Below are 15,610 nucleotides of genomic sequence, written 5' to 3'. Positions count from 1 at the left end.
ACTAAACCTGAGTATTTCAACAATGCATACGTCAAAATACGGCTGCATATCAGGTTTAAGACTCTGGCTCCCAAATCCCATTTCATGGTTTTCAATGGAAGTCTCAAGACAGTAAAAAAGTTACTTTGAGGGCATGTCTCATGTGGGTCCTGATAAGAAAAGCTAAGGGACACATCACTGATCTTAGCATGCAATTCATGAATTAGATTTGCACCAGTTTTCTTTTACGGAACATGGAAAGGGTGCATCTGCATCTGGCAATATCTTCTACTAGCTGTCAGCCTCCAGCATTTTTTTGTAATGTTTAATGCAATGGTTTTCAAACTCTCCAGGAGAGTTTGAGCCACTGTAAGTTCTTGCGGGGGCGGGTGGGAGGCAGCAGGGGTGGGTGGAAGGCAGTGGCGCAATCCCCAGGATCGTGCCGCTCAGGGGGCTGCAGGACTTACCCAAGAGCTCCCTGCAGCAGTGAATGTAAAAGTGGAGCGATCGCGTCTTGCCTCTGCTAAAGCGGAAGTGGAGCGCGATCGCTCCACTTTCACTGCTGTGGGGAGCCCTAACAAAGGTTTGCACCGGGCTCCCCGCACCCTGGGGAGGCTGCAGGAGGCTTGGGTAAGTACTCCCAAGCCCCTGTAACCCCCTGAGCAGCGCGATCCTGGGGATCGCGCCACTGCCTCCTCCCTCCCTCCAGGCTGCCCCCGCCCCTTATGGGGGCAGAGGCCAGGGCCCACAGGCTGGGGCGTCGCGACATCCCAGTTTGAAAAGCCCTGGTTTTCTGGTTTGCAAAATGGGAGACAACCTTTAAAGTCCGCTTTCACAACTCATCTGACCTTATGTAAAGGAAGGTGATGCAATTGCAGAGCACCAATAACCAGAATTGTATCACTCCCATGCCTAAAAATATTGGTCTAGCTCTCCAAAGAATGCTGGAGCCTGAAATCCAGTCTAGAAACTCCACGTTCTGAGACTACCACAGTGTGCACCTTCTCTTCCATTCCCTTGTCCAAGACGATTATCATACCCTTTGAGAACCCAATATGAGAGAAGGCTTTCTCCTGCACATACACAACTCCAAGCCATTTATGGACATTTATGGACCTACTAAATAAATCTAGTGAAAATGACTCAACAAAACCATAGCGTGTGAACGAGGTGGACAGTATTCAAACACAGTGGTAAATGCTAGGTTCAACTGCAGTAACACATCAACACCAAATACAGTCTGTCATTCATTCATTCAAGGCGATATGAGCATACATGCAATATGAGTGCATGTATACTCTGAAATAAATCCCATGCAGTTCAATGGAATTGACTCCCAGGTAAGTATACATGGGACTGCAGCATTAGCCAGTCTAGACAAATGTTCTGTTCACACTTTTGCTGTAAAAAAACAAAATTATTCCAAGGAGTAGTGTAGGGCCTGCTCAGCATGAAACTGAGCTGAAAATCACCCAGTTTGGACCCAGCTCCTGGGTTCAGAATTAAAATTATGCCCAGAAATTGGAAAAGATGGGATACAACCATAAACCAATGGTATATTCAGGTTCTGTCTAGATCAGGAGTGTCCAAAGTTTTTGGCAGGAGGGCCACATCATCTCTCTGACACTGTGTCGGGGGCTGGGGAAAAAAATAATTAATTTACATTTAAAATTTGAATAAATGTACATAAGTTTACATAGATGACTATATTAAAGATACACTTAAATGAATGAATGAAGTTCTTGAAATAGCTCAAGGCCTGTAAAAGGCCTTGCACAAAGCAAGACTGGTCTTTCCTTTGCTGCCGCTACTGCATCACAGACGTGAAACAGCAAGGAGTGGAGGGAGCCCTCATCCCACAGCTCATGTGAAAGGTCAAACAGTCGCCCTCATGCTGAGAGCAGTTGCGTCGGGCCAGTGCGGGCTCCAACAAATCTCTGGAGGGCCAGAGGCTCATTGGAGACTGGGGGCTCCCTGAGGGCCGCATTGAGAGGCCTCATGGGCCGCAAGTGGCCCCAGGGCCGGGGTTTGGGCACCCCTGGTCTACATCATCAGCTACATATAGGAAACCAACCAGGAAGAAGCAAGAATAGAAGGTAAACCTCTAGGATAATTTTTTATTTATTTTAATTTTATTCTTCACCTTTTTATACCACCCTCCAAGGAGCTCAGGGTGGTGTACATGGTTCCTTCTCTCCTTTTATTCTCACAACCCTGTGAGGTAGGTGAGGCTGAGAGATTGTGATTGGCCCAAGGTCACCCAGGAAGCTTCATGGTTAAAGGGGGATTTGAACATGGATCCAAGTCCGACTCCCAAACCACTACACCATCCTGGCTGACATACAAATGCTTCTAACAGATACAAGAAAACAATTCACAAAAAGACAGGCAAAGGATCCTGGAAAAGATATTTACAAGGATGTTTGAGTCTCTGTGGTCTAGGCAAATGTAATATTCCCAGTCTCTTAGCTACGATGAAAATGAGAGTGTTTCCCTCCATTTCATGCAAATTCCCCCTCCCTTCCCTAGTCAGTATAAACTGTGCAAGTTATTCTACACTAATCACAGTTAATGTTTAACCAGAGTTTTGAGAGGGCATGCAAATCCTGGTTAATACTACTGGACCAATAATCTGTCTTAGTAGGGCTAATTGTTTTCAGGGGGTAATTTCAACCAACTATCATATCTCTCTTGCCTGTACATGGGGGAACACACATGCACTCACGCATACACACAGAATTGTATAAGTTATTTTTGTTTTTAAATACATACACAGAGGGAGATGAAATCACAGACTTCACTTCTCTTACAGAACATTTGTTTGTTTTAGCACAGTATAGAAAGACCAGTATAGAAATAAAGTACCTAAAGTTCAATATAGAAAGTATCGTTTTAATGACAATCCACGACAATGCAAAACACCCCATTACTTCAGATAACCTCAGAGTTAACTAAACAAATCCAGCTAGAAGCATTTTATGTAACACAAAAGAAAAATATCCCTTTCATTTATTTTCACAAGCTGCCAGCAAAGATAAAAAATATCTCCTGAACACTTGCAGTGTGACAGGAGAACAAAAGGAACTTACCTGCTCAAAAATTTCAGCCCGGTCATTAACCCACCGGGTGGCCTTAGGCAAGTCACCTCTGGCCTTGTTCTCATGGAAGCAGTGAACCTGTTTTTGGAACAGGTTTCTGGAACTGGTTTTTGCATATTTTAGACCAGAGTTGGGAGCTCATGTGATGAAAATGTAAGAAAGCCATTGACTATCAGTGGCTGGGGGAGGTGCACCCAGTGCAGGCTATGTTTGGTTTTGATGTTACCGGAACTATCATCTATTTATGTGCAACTATTAGAAAACACTGACAAGACTGCTAATTCTGGCTGTATACAAAGCAAGGTACTTGCTAATGGAAAAATCTGCTCCTACTGCATTTGAAAGTGAGAGAGGGGCTGGCTCTCCGGGCCAACACACAAGGCTTTGGAAACCATGAAATATAGTGATCTGAAAGATAAATGCTATTTAGAAGTCAACACTAGTGCACTGAAAACTCCAGGAATCCAATACAGACTCTGGAACACAAAAGTTCAGTCCTTTCTCCCAGTAACGAATGTGCACTTAGTTGGGAGAGGACTGCACAGGAGGCAGCCTCTGAACAGACTTCAAGTACTACTCAGTGTCAGGAATATTTCAGTGTAGTATTAAGGCGATGGAAGAAACAACAGAAGATCAGAAAGTACTTTCTCAGATTGAAGGTGAATAACAGGAGAGGAAACTGAACGCTTTCCACATGCGCTGCCTCCGACGCATTCTCGGCATCACCTGGCAGGACAAAGTTCCAAACAACACAGTCCTGGAACGTGCTGGAATCCCCAGCATGTATGCACTGCTGAAACAGAGACGCCTGCGTTGGCTCGGTCATGTTGTGAGAATGGATGATGCCCAGATGCCAAAGGATCTCCTCTATGGAGAACTCATGCAGGGAAAGTGCCCTACAGGTAGACCACAGCTGCGATACAAGGACATCTGCAAGAGGGATCTGAAGGCCTTAGGAATGGACCTCAACAGGTGGGAAACCCTGGCCTCTGAGCGGCCCGCTTGGAGGCAGGCTGTGCAGCATGGCCTTTCCCAGTTTGAAGAGACACTTGGTCAACAGTCTGAGGCAAAGAGGCAAAGAAGGAAGGCCCATAGCCAGGGAGGCAGACCAGGGACAGACTGCACTTGCTCCCGGTGTGGAAGGGATTGTCACTCCCGAATTGGCCTTTTCAGCCACACTAGACGCTGTTCCAGAACCACCATTCAAAGCGCGACACCATAGTCTTTTCAGACTGAAGGTTGCCAACAGTGAAGAACAGAAGAAGATGCCAGGGTCCATCTAGTTCAGCTTCCTGCATCTCACAGTGGCCCATCAGATGCCGCAGCGAGCACACAAGATACCTGGATCCTGCTGCCACAGGGTCCCTTACATCTGGCATTCAACCATCCATTTTCAACCAGTGTGCTGTGGCACACTGGTGCGCCATGAACGGTCTGCAGCTGTACCACAAGAGTTGGGAAGGGGCATTTATTAGGAGGGCCAATGGGAAATGTGTGCCATGGGAGTCTGGGAAAGGGGCATTTATTAGTAGGGCCATTGGGAGATGTGAGCCCCACACCAGCAGCATGGTATGCCTTCTCAATCATCAAAAAAACTGATTTTAGCACCTTGTCAGTATGCCATGAGATGGAAAGGGTTGAAAAATCACTGAACCAGAAGGCTGTATACATCCATCGTGGCCTGTAACCTGTGATGGACTTTTCCTCCAGAAATCTGTTCAATCCCCTTTTAAAGGCAACTAAGCCAGACACCATCACCCTGTCCTGTGGCAAGGAATTCCAAAGATTAATTAATTCTGGATCAAGAAATATTTTCTTTGGTCTGTTCTAACTCTCCCGACACTCAATTTTAGTGGACGTCCCCTGGCCAATACTGTAATACAATAAAAATAGCAGGCTGAGGGAACTAAACAGTGTGGTTGGAAGTGACTTGTAAACCTGAAAAGATAAAACATTGTGGGATTTTTGCAATATATATGTATTTTTAAACTACAGGACAATATTTGTGTTTCAGGGTTGTGTGGCTCACCTTTATATGCACAGAGGTACCAATAGTGAAATATAGTATCACAGTACCACATAGTTTTAAGCATGATTTAAAAAACAAACAAACAAACAAAACACACAACAGAACTGGCACCAACAGCAAAAAGAACAATTCGTCTTTTGTAATTCGTCCTTGTTTGGATATGGCAGAAATGGATTCACCCCCATCACTGCCAGCTGCCCAGGTCAAGGAAATACCTTCCTGAGGAAGCCTCTGACTTAGAGAACAATGCTGAAACCAAGCCCAGGAATTCCAGTCATTCCCAGTCACGACATCACCTACAGCCAAAAGACTCTGTACAAGAACAGATGGGACAGGACACTGGAGATCTGCATCAGATCCCCTTTTTCCCCCTCCACTTTTCACTGGGGACAGACAGCAGCATAGGAAAAGGGTATTTAACCCTTTCCAGTCCTTCTCTAAATCATACACCCATTGCTATTAGCTCTGTTGTTGAAAAAGAACATAGGTACCTGCACTGTGACTATATTTCCCCTCCCCCCAACCAGCACTAAGAGTAACTCCCCAGAGAGCCGTGAAAACCAGCCAGGGGAGCTGCAGAATCCTTGCAAAAACCCGCTGCCCTATACCATGTATAGGATTGAAGCCCTAAAGGGGAGATGTGGCCAGTGTCCCTGCAGGTCAGCGATTTTCAACCTTTTTCATCTCATGGCACACTGACAAGGCACTAAAATTGTCAAGGCACACCATCAGGTTTTTGATAATTGCCAAGGCACACCACACTGCCAGTGGGGGACTCACATCCTCATTGGCCCTACTAATAAATAACTTTCCCCAAAATTCCTGTGGCACACCTGTGGACCACTCGCGGCACACCAATGTGCCAAGGCACAGTGGTTGAAAATGGCTGCTGTAGGTCAAGGGAGTCAGAAGTCGAAATAGTTTGGGAACCAGTGGGGTACGGGAACTGAGGTTAAACAAACAAGGTAGGAAGTACACCAAGTCCTCACTCAAAGTTGTTTTGTTATAAAGTTGATGAGAAAAAAAATTGATTCCTGGAGAGGACCACTTTCTGTGTGGAGTTTGCACACACTCTTCCTGCCTGCGTGGGTTTTCTATGACCCGGAAAGTTCACATTTATTTCAGTGTTTATATTAAAAGTGTTTGGGGTCTTTAGAAGTCTGGTGATATTTCTGTGACCAGAAATATGCTGTAGGAACAACTCCTGTTTACGTATATCAACGAGCCTACGGTAAAATTGGTTTTGTTAGAAGACATTTCCAAGAATTTATTGATAACTTTAAGCGAGGACTTGCTGTACATAAATAAGTCCAGAGGCCCAATTGCAAGTTGTTGATATCTATTGCTTTGGTCCTCTGACAGGAACGGATTCCTGAAGACATTGTGTCAAGACTTTTAAACCACCACCCTGTAGAAAGCCTGTAGAGCAATTTTCCTTGAACCAGAGGAGACTAAGAACCATTTCACAGATGATGCAGAGAGAAAAACTACAAATCAATACACACTTAGCCAGAAGTAAGCCTCACTGTCCTCAAAAAAGGTTTACTTCCGAGTAGGCACACCTAGGATTGCAGTGAAACTCAAGCTGCCATTGAGTGAACACTCAGCCAAGAACCTATACAGGAGCATCATAACATCCAGTCAAATGTCAGTTAAACCAAGTAATTTCTGCCTCTAGCCAGCCAGCCTTCCTTGGTTCTCTCCCCCCCCCCCCCCACCTTTTCAAAGGTAAGGTTTTGGTAGGCATGGAGATTCTCCAGTGGAACTTTCTTCAGCTGATGCCGTGGCCAAAACAGCAATCCTAAACACACAGCTTAGAGCAGCCATTTTCAACCACTGTGCTATGACACACTGGTGTGCCGTGAGTGGGCCACAGGTGTGCTACAGGAATTGGGTGGAAGGTCATTTATTAGTAGGGCCAATTGGGGACTTGAGCCCCCACTGGCAGTGTGGTGTGCCTTGTCGATTGTCAAAAACCTGATGGTGTGCCAGTTTTAGTGCCTTGTCAGTGTGCCATGGGATGAAAACAGTTGAAGATCACTGGCCTAGAGAAGGGCAGATGGGCTGAATTCTGAGCAAACAGGCATCAAATTCTGAAGCAAAAACAAGAGCCAGAAAATCTCCAACTTAAATTTTACTTCAGCCAAAAGGTAAAGCTTAAGCAAGTAAATTTGCAGCCTGAACCACCAGCTCTTCCATCAATATAAGGAGAGTAATGCTGGCTTTCCTAAAGGGCTGCTAAGACCCAGTTCTATCCAACTGTCCAGTGTTGGTACATCCATGCCAACCGGGCCTGCACATTGGGGGAGAGAGAAACAGTTTGAGTAGCACCAGTGGCATTGCTAATGCAGGCACGGCCTGGGGTTGGTGTCACCCCCCCCCCCATGCTAGGCAACACCCACCCCGTGCTCACCCGGAACAACACCTGGCACTTGAAAATGGTTTGGTGATGACACAATGATGTCATCACATGATCCTGCACACCACTGAATTACTTCTGAAGCCGCCATTTCTGGCTGTTTGGAGTCTGGTGGGGGTGGGAGGGCCCATCTGCTGCTAAATAGGCATAGGCCTCTGCCTGGCAGGGGCTCAGATGGCATGACTGTCACCCCCCCAGGCACATTACCCCAGGGCAGACCACCCCCTCATACTTACTGCTAAGCACTGCTCTAGCCCATCCATGTCCTTGCCTCCACATTCCTCCTCCGCTTAACTCCTCTCTTCCTTTTTCAATACAGGGAGTGGGAGGAAGAAGAGTAGAGATGGCTGCCCCTCACCAATCCGCTGCCCGAGTTGACTCCCTCAGTGACTCATGGATGGGCCAACTGAGTCCTACCTGCAGACACAGGAGGAAATAAAAAATGATTTGACATAGGCTGGCTGAAACAAAGGAGTCTCACCGGGCAAATCCCAACGTGTCTACTTGAGTTCAACAGAACTCACTTCCAGTTAAGTCTGCATACAGGACTGCAGCCTTAAGGCTGCCATTGGGCCCAATCCTATCCCACTTTCGGCGCCGATGCAGCCACAATGCAGCCCATAGATAAGGGAACAAATGTTCCCTTCCCTTGAAGAGGCCTCCATGACTGCCCCCCCACACAACCACAGGATGCAGCCCCATTGGCACAATTGCATCAGCACTAGAAAGTTGGAGAGGCACTTTAGAAAGAAAAAAAAACAGTACTAGAGATCATGAACATTATCAGGTTCTAAGCAGATGATGAGCAATAAAAGTAACAACAGAGAGATGCAAGATACGAGATGCAGAGAGATGCAACAACAGAGAGATGCAAGAACAGAGGGTATCTACCCTCGTAGATACAGAGGGTGAATAAGGAACAAACTACAAGATTACAAAGGCCCAGGAAGAGAATATGGAGAAGTCAGGCATGGAGGGCTGGCTTTAAGTCACTTGGACCAATTGGTCTCAACTGTGCCCCACGCCTAAGGGACCCCCACACTAGGGTAACCCACTCTAGTCTTCCCAAATACATCCAGCAATAGACACTTAACACCACATTGCAGGTTTTATAGAGAACCGCAACCATTTTAATTTTCTTCTCAATTCTTAAAAACCATTTCACAGTCACTATAACAAGTGGTTACAATGGTTTTGTAACTATTGACTTTTCAAAGGTCATCCACACATTTTGTTTGTTCACTTGTAGGTTTGCATGTGTGATATTTTATATTCAAATAGGCTTAGATCCATTTGGTCCATTCAGTGGCATAGCTGGAGAGGGTGCAAAGCAAAGTTTTGCAGGGAGCCTTACATGGTGTGCAAAGGGCTCCTCTCCCTCTGACCCATTCCGGGTGGGAGGGGGAGCAAAACAGAGGCAAATGCCTCCACTGCTTTGCTTCCACTGCCTGGAATGGCTCCAAAGGGGAGGGGGAGGAACATCTGGCATGCCACAGTGAGGCATCCCTGCAAAACCTAGTGCTTTGCACCCCCTCCAGCTACACCACTGGGTCCATTCATTCACATGCACTTTCTAAGCACACATATTTTGACGACTTTCCATTCTACTGTAGATATTCCCCTATTGCAATAAAAATTTATTCCTAAGACTCTACAGACCTTGGCTGTGCAACCTGGAGCCCTGCAAGAAGTGTTTCCAGCTGGGCCCCAAGGCTGGCCCTAAGATGACAGTTAAGCAGGAGCTGAGCCACAGAAACCTTTAAAGAATACAGAGAGGAAGCAATAGCCGGTGGAGAGAAATCAAAAGCAAAAAACCATAGTAGGTCGTCACCTTACCTAAAGTACTCCGGCTGGTGGGCAAAGTGATACAAACACAGCATAATCAGCCAGAGTAGAGGCATCTCAGGCAACCCTTTAGAATAAACTCAGTCCCCAGAGTTTCCAGCTGCCTCTGGGCTATGGCAATAGGAAAAGTGTCACCGGTGACAAAGCGCTTACTCAGCAGTGAGAGATCATGCCAAGGAACAGCCACGTAAAAGGGAAGCACAAGAAGTCCCAAACTTCTCGGAAAGCCAAGCATGGGGCTCCCTCTCCAAGTCTTTTTTGACAACTCTGATACTCACAGCCAAAAGATGGTGCTAAATGGAAGATACTCTGAGCATGTGCAAAGTGGACTTCCATCCTCACAGCCTTGGGTGTGCACATGTGGATTGCATGAGCAGAGCTTGTAGGTAACAGGGCAAGCTCCAGGCCCAATCCTATGCCTATTTACTCAGAAGTAAGTCCCATTATAGTCATTGGAGCTTACTCCCAGGAACGTTTGGATAGGATTGCAGACATAGGCTGCAATCCTATCCACATTTACCTGGGAGTAAGTCCCATTGACTATAAGGGGACTGGGTTAGTAGGCTGCAATCCTATCCACACTTACCTGGGAATAAATCCCATTGACTGTAATAGGACTGATTTAGAGTCCAATCCTATTCCTCTACTCAGAAGTAAGTCCCATTATAGTCAACATTATGGTCAATGGGACTTACTCCCAGGAACGTATGGATAGGATTAGAGCCTTAGTAGGCTGCAATCCTCTCCACACCTGGGAGTCAGCTCCGTTGACTATAACTGGACTTAGACAGCTACCCTACAAGCACTCGCCTGGGAGTAAGCCCCATTGACTCCAATGGGGCTTACTTCTGAGTAGACTTCTGCAGGCTTGGGCTCGGAAGCCCCAGCACGTCTCCTGATGCGCAGACCCAGCCCGGAAACCCAAGCCTGCCCCCCAGGCAGCCAGGGGGTGACTCCTCCGCGGGCGGGGGGGCGCCGCCCGCTCCATAGGAAAGGACAGGAGCTGAGCAGCCCCGAGGCTCACCTGGGCGCATGGCTGGAGCGCCTTCCCGCGGGTGGGAGCGCAGCGGGGCAGAGCCGCCTCCCTCCTGCGACCCGACCCGACCCGTCCCGTCTCTCGGGCTGCGGGCGGGCAGGCGCCACCCCCGTCCGTGCGCCGGGCTCGGGGGCTGCTGGTCCTTCCGAGCGCTGGCGGCGGTAGGGCTCCCGACCTGGGGCAGCCGGGCAGGGCTCTCCCTCTCGCCTTCCCCTCTGCCCGCCGGCGCAGGAGGCGGATCGGAGCCGGGAACCCTCCCCGGGACTTCCCCGCCTGCTTCCCCGCAGCCCTTGGGCGCCCTTGCACGGCAGAGCGAAACCGAAAGCGCTCGGCCCCGCTCCGCAGCTGCTGCTCCACCCACTAAGGGGGCACCCACTAAGACCCAGGATCAGCACGGGCCAAAAGAAGGGCTGCTTTCCCTAGCGTGTGGTGAGTCTGTGGAACCCCTTGCCACATGATCTGGGGATGGCGCCTGACCTGGGCGACGGAGGAATTGGTGTGTGGAACCCCTTGCCACAGGATGCGGGGATGGCATCTAGATGCCTTTAAAAGGGGATTGGAAAGATTTCTGGAGGAAAAGGCCATCACTGGCTACAAGCCACGATGGCCATGTGCAACCTCCTCCTTTGAGAAGTAGGCTACCTCAGAAGGCCAGCTGGAAGGGAGGGCAGGTCTCTTGTGGTCTTGTGTGCTCCCTGAAGCATCTGGTGGGCCACTGTGAGATACAAGAAGCTGGACCAGATGGGTCTTTGTCCTGGTCCAGCAGGGCTCTTCTTAAGTTCTTTGGCTTTTCCACAACAGTAGTTGCTGCCTCTTCCTACCCAGAAGAGCAAAGTGCTACGTTTAGAGATGTCCAGGAAGTGAGAGTGAAGCCTGCCTCCATCTAGGGTTGGCCCATCCATGAGGCCAGCTGAGACAGTTGCCTCAGACATGATCATCTCTCTCCACCTGCTTGCTTCCACAGCTTCTTCCACTTCTTGCACTCCCCTACACTGAGAAAGGAAGAGGGGGAGAGGAGAATGGAGGGGGCTAGAGTGTTCACCACTCCACCCCGCCACTCTACTTGTCCAGGCACGTGCCGCTTAACAACCTTCTGCTTAATGACGGGCAGCATATAGGAGGGTGGTCAAAGAGCAACAAAAAGGCTCTTAATGAGGCGCTCTGGTCTCCCATAGCCTGCAGGGGAGTGTCTGTGTACACATCAGAGGTTCTTAATGCAAAGGAGAGGCAATCTGTCTCCAGTAGCCTGTGCAGCCAGCTAGTTTCTGGCAGGGGCTGTCTGTTTACACAACAAAGGCACTAGATTGGACTGAATGTTTGCTTAACAACCTGATCGCATAACAAGGGGGATCAGGGAATGTACCCCCATGTGAAATGGCGCACACCTGAATTTCCTTTTCCGATCCAAAGAGTGAGTGGGCAGAGGCTGGCATATCAGTAGATAAGGCAGGGTGTTATTTGGCATGCTGTTGTAGGTGTCAGGAGGTCTTAGGCAGCCTTGACGTTTAGTGAACAAAGTTCTAATAGGTGTGTCACAGGTGACGCACCTTGCTCTCCCACGGATGCCCCATTCTCCAAAGCGCCTTGCCATACCCAAACCTCCCCAGTTACCATAATAGGTGTCTTATTAATCTCTCATACATTGTTCTGCTTAAGAGAACAAAGATTCTCTTTTTATCTTTATCTAAAGATCTAAGATCTTTATTCTTAGATATTCTTATATAGATATCTTAGAATATCTTGGATATTCTTTATCTAATATACAGCCCCTCCCCGTATTCACAGATGCCCTATCCACAGATTCATTTATCCATGGTTCTCCCCCCCCCCACCCTTAGCACCAATTATTTCTGTAAAATGGGACCCTATACTTACTGTGGTGCCAAGCACTACTTTCTCTTCTATTGCAGCCTGTTACAGAATACTAGAGAGGAACGTGAGAAACAGCCATCCAGAACGCTGGAGGAGGGAAACTACAAGATCTCTTAACAAGAAGCAGAAATCCCCCTTTAGCCATGGTTTTGGTATCTGCAGGATAGTGGTGGTGGTAGTGCAGGAACGTACCCCATGCGGATACAGGGGGACATCTGTATCTTAAAAAAATTGTTATTCCACTGGCCTCATCTTCAGCAGAGACCCCAAATTATAGAGGAAGGGGCTGAGAGACCAAGGGAGAGAAGTGGGGGTGCATGGAGGCAAAGCAAGTACCACATATGGGATTTCGAAACTTGTTTGCTGCTTCTGTGGTACAGACACTGGCATACCTGGGAGGGTCAGGGGGGCAAATGCCCCAAGGCACCACCTGGCAGGGGGCACCACTGTGGCCCACCACCTGTTTCTGGCCCTTTTACTGGGCTTTAGAAGGCCTTCTAAGGGCCTAAAAGGCTGCCCACATCCTCCCAAGCCCCCAGAAAACTTTCTGAGGCCTCTGGAAGGCCTAAAAACATCCAGTTTTTGCTGAAAAATTGCTCTTTTGGCCTCTAGTCCACATGGGGGGGGGCATTTTGCAGTCCTGGCTCTGGGCTGCAGAGGGGCCAGGATCGCCGTTGGGTGCAGAAGTTAAGCAGGTGCCATAAAATTGCAAATCTTTTTCTTGCATGAGTGAGTCTGTAAGACCCTTAAGGGCCCAATCCTATCCAACTTTCCAGCGCCGGTGCAGCTGCAATGCAGCGTCAGGGTAAGAGAACAAATGTTCCCGTACCTTGAGGAGGCCTCTGTGACTGCATCCCCAACACAGGAAGTAGTGCATACCCCATAGGCACAGCTGCACCGGCACTGGGAAATTGGATAGGATTGGGCCCTCAGTCTTCTCTGAAACTGAAGGGTGTTGTTATTTTAATCTTTCAACTTCCTTGTCTTTTTGAGAAGTAAACTCATTCAATGACATGAGCTCTCTGGGGAGGGGCTGCAAATGATTTTGCTGATATGAGGCTCTAGAATGAGCATTTGTGCTGTGTGCTGTGGTTCTTAAAGCATTCATATATATTATCTCAGTCCTCTTTACAACAACATGTAATGTTGGCCATTTTTATTTTTTGTTTTCATATTATTCCTGGCATTTATGATCATAGTTTTGGAGAAGTGTACTGGGCATTAGTCCATTGTGTTTATTTCCCTGTTGCCCCTGACTGGAAGCAGCAGAGAGAAAATGGTTTATGACAGCCCTGGAACAAAGTACACAGTTGTTGTGGCAGACTGCAAATCAATGGGACCCGTGGCAAAGATCTCAAAACGTAGGCAAAGCACGTAACTTGAGGAAGAAAGAATGTGTCCAGGATGACTTCCATACTGGCTCAGCTAAAAAGTATCCAACCACGAAACTCTGATATACCTTATGGCAAGGTATATGTTACTGTGGTATCAGTTTATCTTATTGTGACCCAGAAAAAAATAATACATAAATTTACGCACTCCCACATAGTACAGCTGTTGATTTCATTAGGGGCCTTATCCTATTATGGCCTTGCAGCCCAGCAAGTTTCATAAGAACATAAGAACAGCCCCACTGGATCAGGCCATAGGCCCATCTAGTCCAGCTTCCTGTATCTCACAGCGGCCCACCAAATGCCCCAGGGAGCACACCTGATAACAAGAGACCTGCATCCTGGTGCCCTCCCTTGCATCTGACACAGCCCATTTCTAAAATCAGGAGGTTGCACATACACATCATGGCTTGTAACCCGTAATGGACTTTTCCTCCAGAAACTTGTCCAATCCCCTTTTAAAGGCGTCCAGGCTAGACGCCATCACCACATCCTGTGGCAAGGAGTTCCACAGGAGCAAGGAGTTTCCTGGCAAGGAGTTTCCTGGCAGCACAAGGTTATTTATGGCAGCACAAAAACCGGGCTGCTGTTTCATGCTTCTAGGCCTCTGCTACAAGTACATGGTGGCATGGCATGCACAGCAGTGGCTCCCGAAGTCCCTTTCAGTGGCAGTGGAGGCATATGTTGGGTGGGAAGGAGGTGGATCGCAGTGGTACCACGTGCAGCAGGTCCCTCTTTCCCTGGCCCCCCAGCCCCTTTTCCCAGATTTATGCCAGCAAAATTGCTGGCATAGGTCCAAGGGTCCAAAGACCCATAGGTGATTGGACAGCCTACCAAGGGGTGGTAAAAATATCTTTGCTTACCTCCTCCTGGCTGTCTGAGTTCCCTCCCTACTATTGGATGCAACATGCGCTCCGTCATTGTGGCTGCTCACTTACCTTTGCGTGTTAAATGAATTATATTGCTCAGAAATCCCCTTATTAGAACACTTCTCAAATTCAAAGCTGTTTCAGCGTTTCTATTTAAAGCGCAGTGTATTTATTTTAAACACTTTGACATTGCGAATGCCATTACCACATACCCCTGCAAAATTTGCACAAAAAAAATACTATCAGCTATAAAACTGCCCCGACTTGGCTGAAATGGGGGGGGGGGGTCTTGCTTCTCACTGCGTCATTTTTCAAACCTGGGCTTGGTTTTTGAAGCTGGCACTCAGCTTGAATTTAACGCACCGCATTTACTTTGGATCTGTATTTGCTTTTTATACCCGATAACCCCGCTTCATGTAAAGGAGAAGTTGTGAAAGGAATGAGTATTCTCATAGTGTTGTCACCTAATTCTTTGTACTCGGCTGGTATGCTCATCCAGAATTCAAGGGGAGATGTTGGGAATTTGATCTTCAGGGAGGCATCAGAAAATATATCAATGAGTTGTACCTCTTTGGTAATGTAGAGAATATTCCCTTTGATTTCAAGATTGAAAGCGCCCCCACCCCCAGATGTAATTTCTCATATCCAGATTAGACAAGTGTGAATTTAGGGAAGCAGGGTGACTGACGCAAGGTGCAATTTTGGGTGTCGTTGCTTTCAATAAACAGTTTCAGGCTTGAAAGCACGTCCACACATCCAGTTCCCATTTGCCTCTCCCATAATTCAAAGTTTTTCATTAATGATTTTTAGTTTATCACTGAGCTGAAGAGTGTCGCTCTTCCCACGGAGAAGTGAGGCATTAAGACCGTTCAGCTCTTCAGATATATCCCTTATCTGAACTTTGTAATGAAAAACCACTGTCTATATAGACATGTGGAACTACAGTCGTCCCTTAGTATCCATGGGGGATTGGTTCCAGGACCCCCTGCGGTTACCAAAATTTGCAGATCCTGGAGTCCCAACAAGGTGAGGTGGGGAGCAGGGGAGCAGCACTGCAATGCCTTGCCTGTGA

At 47.7% G+C, this 15,610-nt stretch overlaps 2 protein-coding genes across 3 annotated transcripts in view; one reads left to right on the top strand and one right to left on the bottom strand.

The window, feature by feature from the left end:
- SH3BP2 (SH3 domain binding protein 2) overlaps nucleotides 1–10,691 on the bottom strand; it is a 35,062-nt gene extending 24,371 nt beyond the window's left edge. Inside the window, exons 1-2 of one of the 2 annotated variants that reach the window (XM_066632256.1) lie at nucleotides 10,395–10,691; nucleotides 7,762–7,942 (exon numbers count right to left, since the gene is read on the bottom strand). The gene's annotated coding sequence lies outside the window, so the exon portion shown is untranslated. The remainder of the gene's footprint in view (nucleotides 1–7,761; nucleotides 7,943–10,394) is intronic. The other variant, XM_066632257.1, reaches the window with a different exon arrangement.
- Nucleotides 10,692–10,778: 87 nt separating this feature from the next.
- PPP2R2C (protein phosphatase 2 regulatory subunit Bgamma) overlaps nucleotides 10,779–15,610 on the top strand; it is a 100,132-nt gene continuing 95,300 nt past the window's right edge. Inside the window, exon 1 of the mRNA XM_066631839.1 lies at nucleotides 10,779–10,835. The gene's annotated coding sequence lies outside the window, so the exon portion shown is untranslated. The remainder of the gene's footprint in view (nucleotides 10,836–15,610) is intronic.

Source organism: Tiliqua scincoides, chromosome 6 (assembly GCF_035046505.1).
Source record: "Tiliqua scincoides isolate rTilSci1 chromosome 6, rTilSci1.hap2, whole genome shotgun sequence".
NCBI classification, from domain to species: domain Eukaryota; kingdom Metazoa; phylum Chordata; class Lepidosauria; order Squamata; family Scincidae; genus Tiliqua; species Tiliqua scincoides.
Note: the sequence above shows the minus strand (reverse complement) of the source record. Positions and strands in the feature narration are given on the sequence as shown.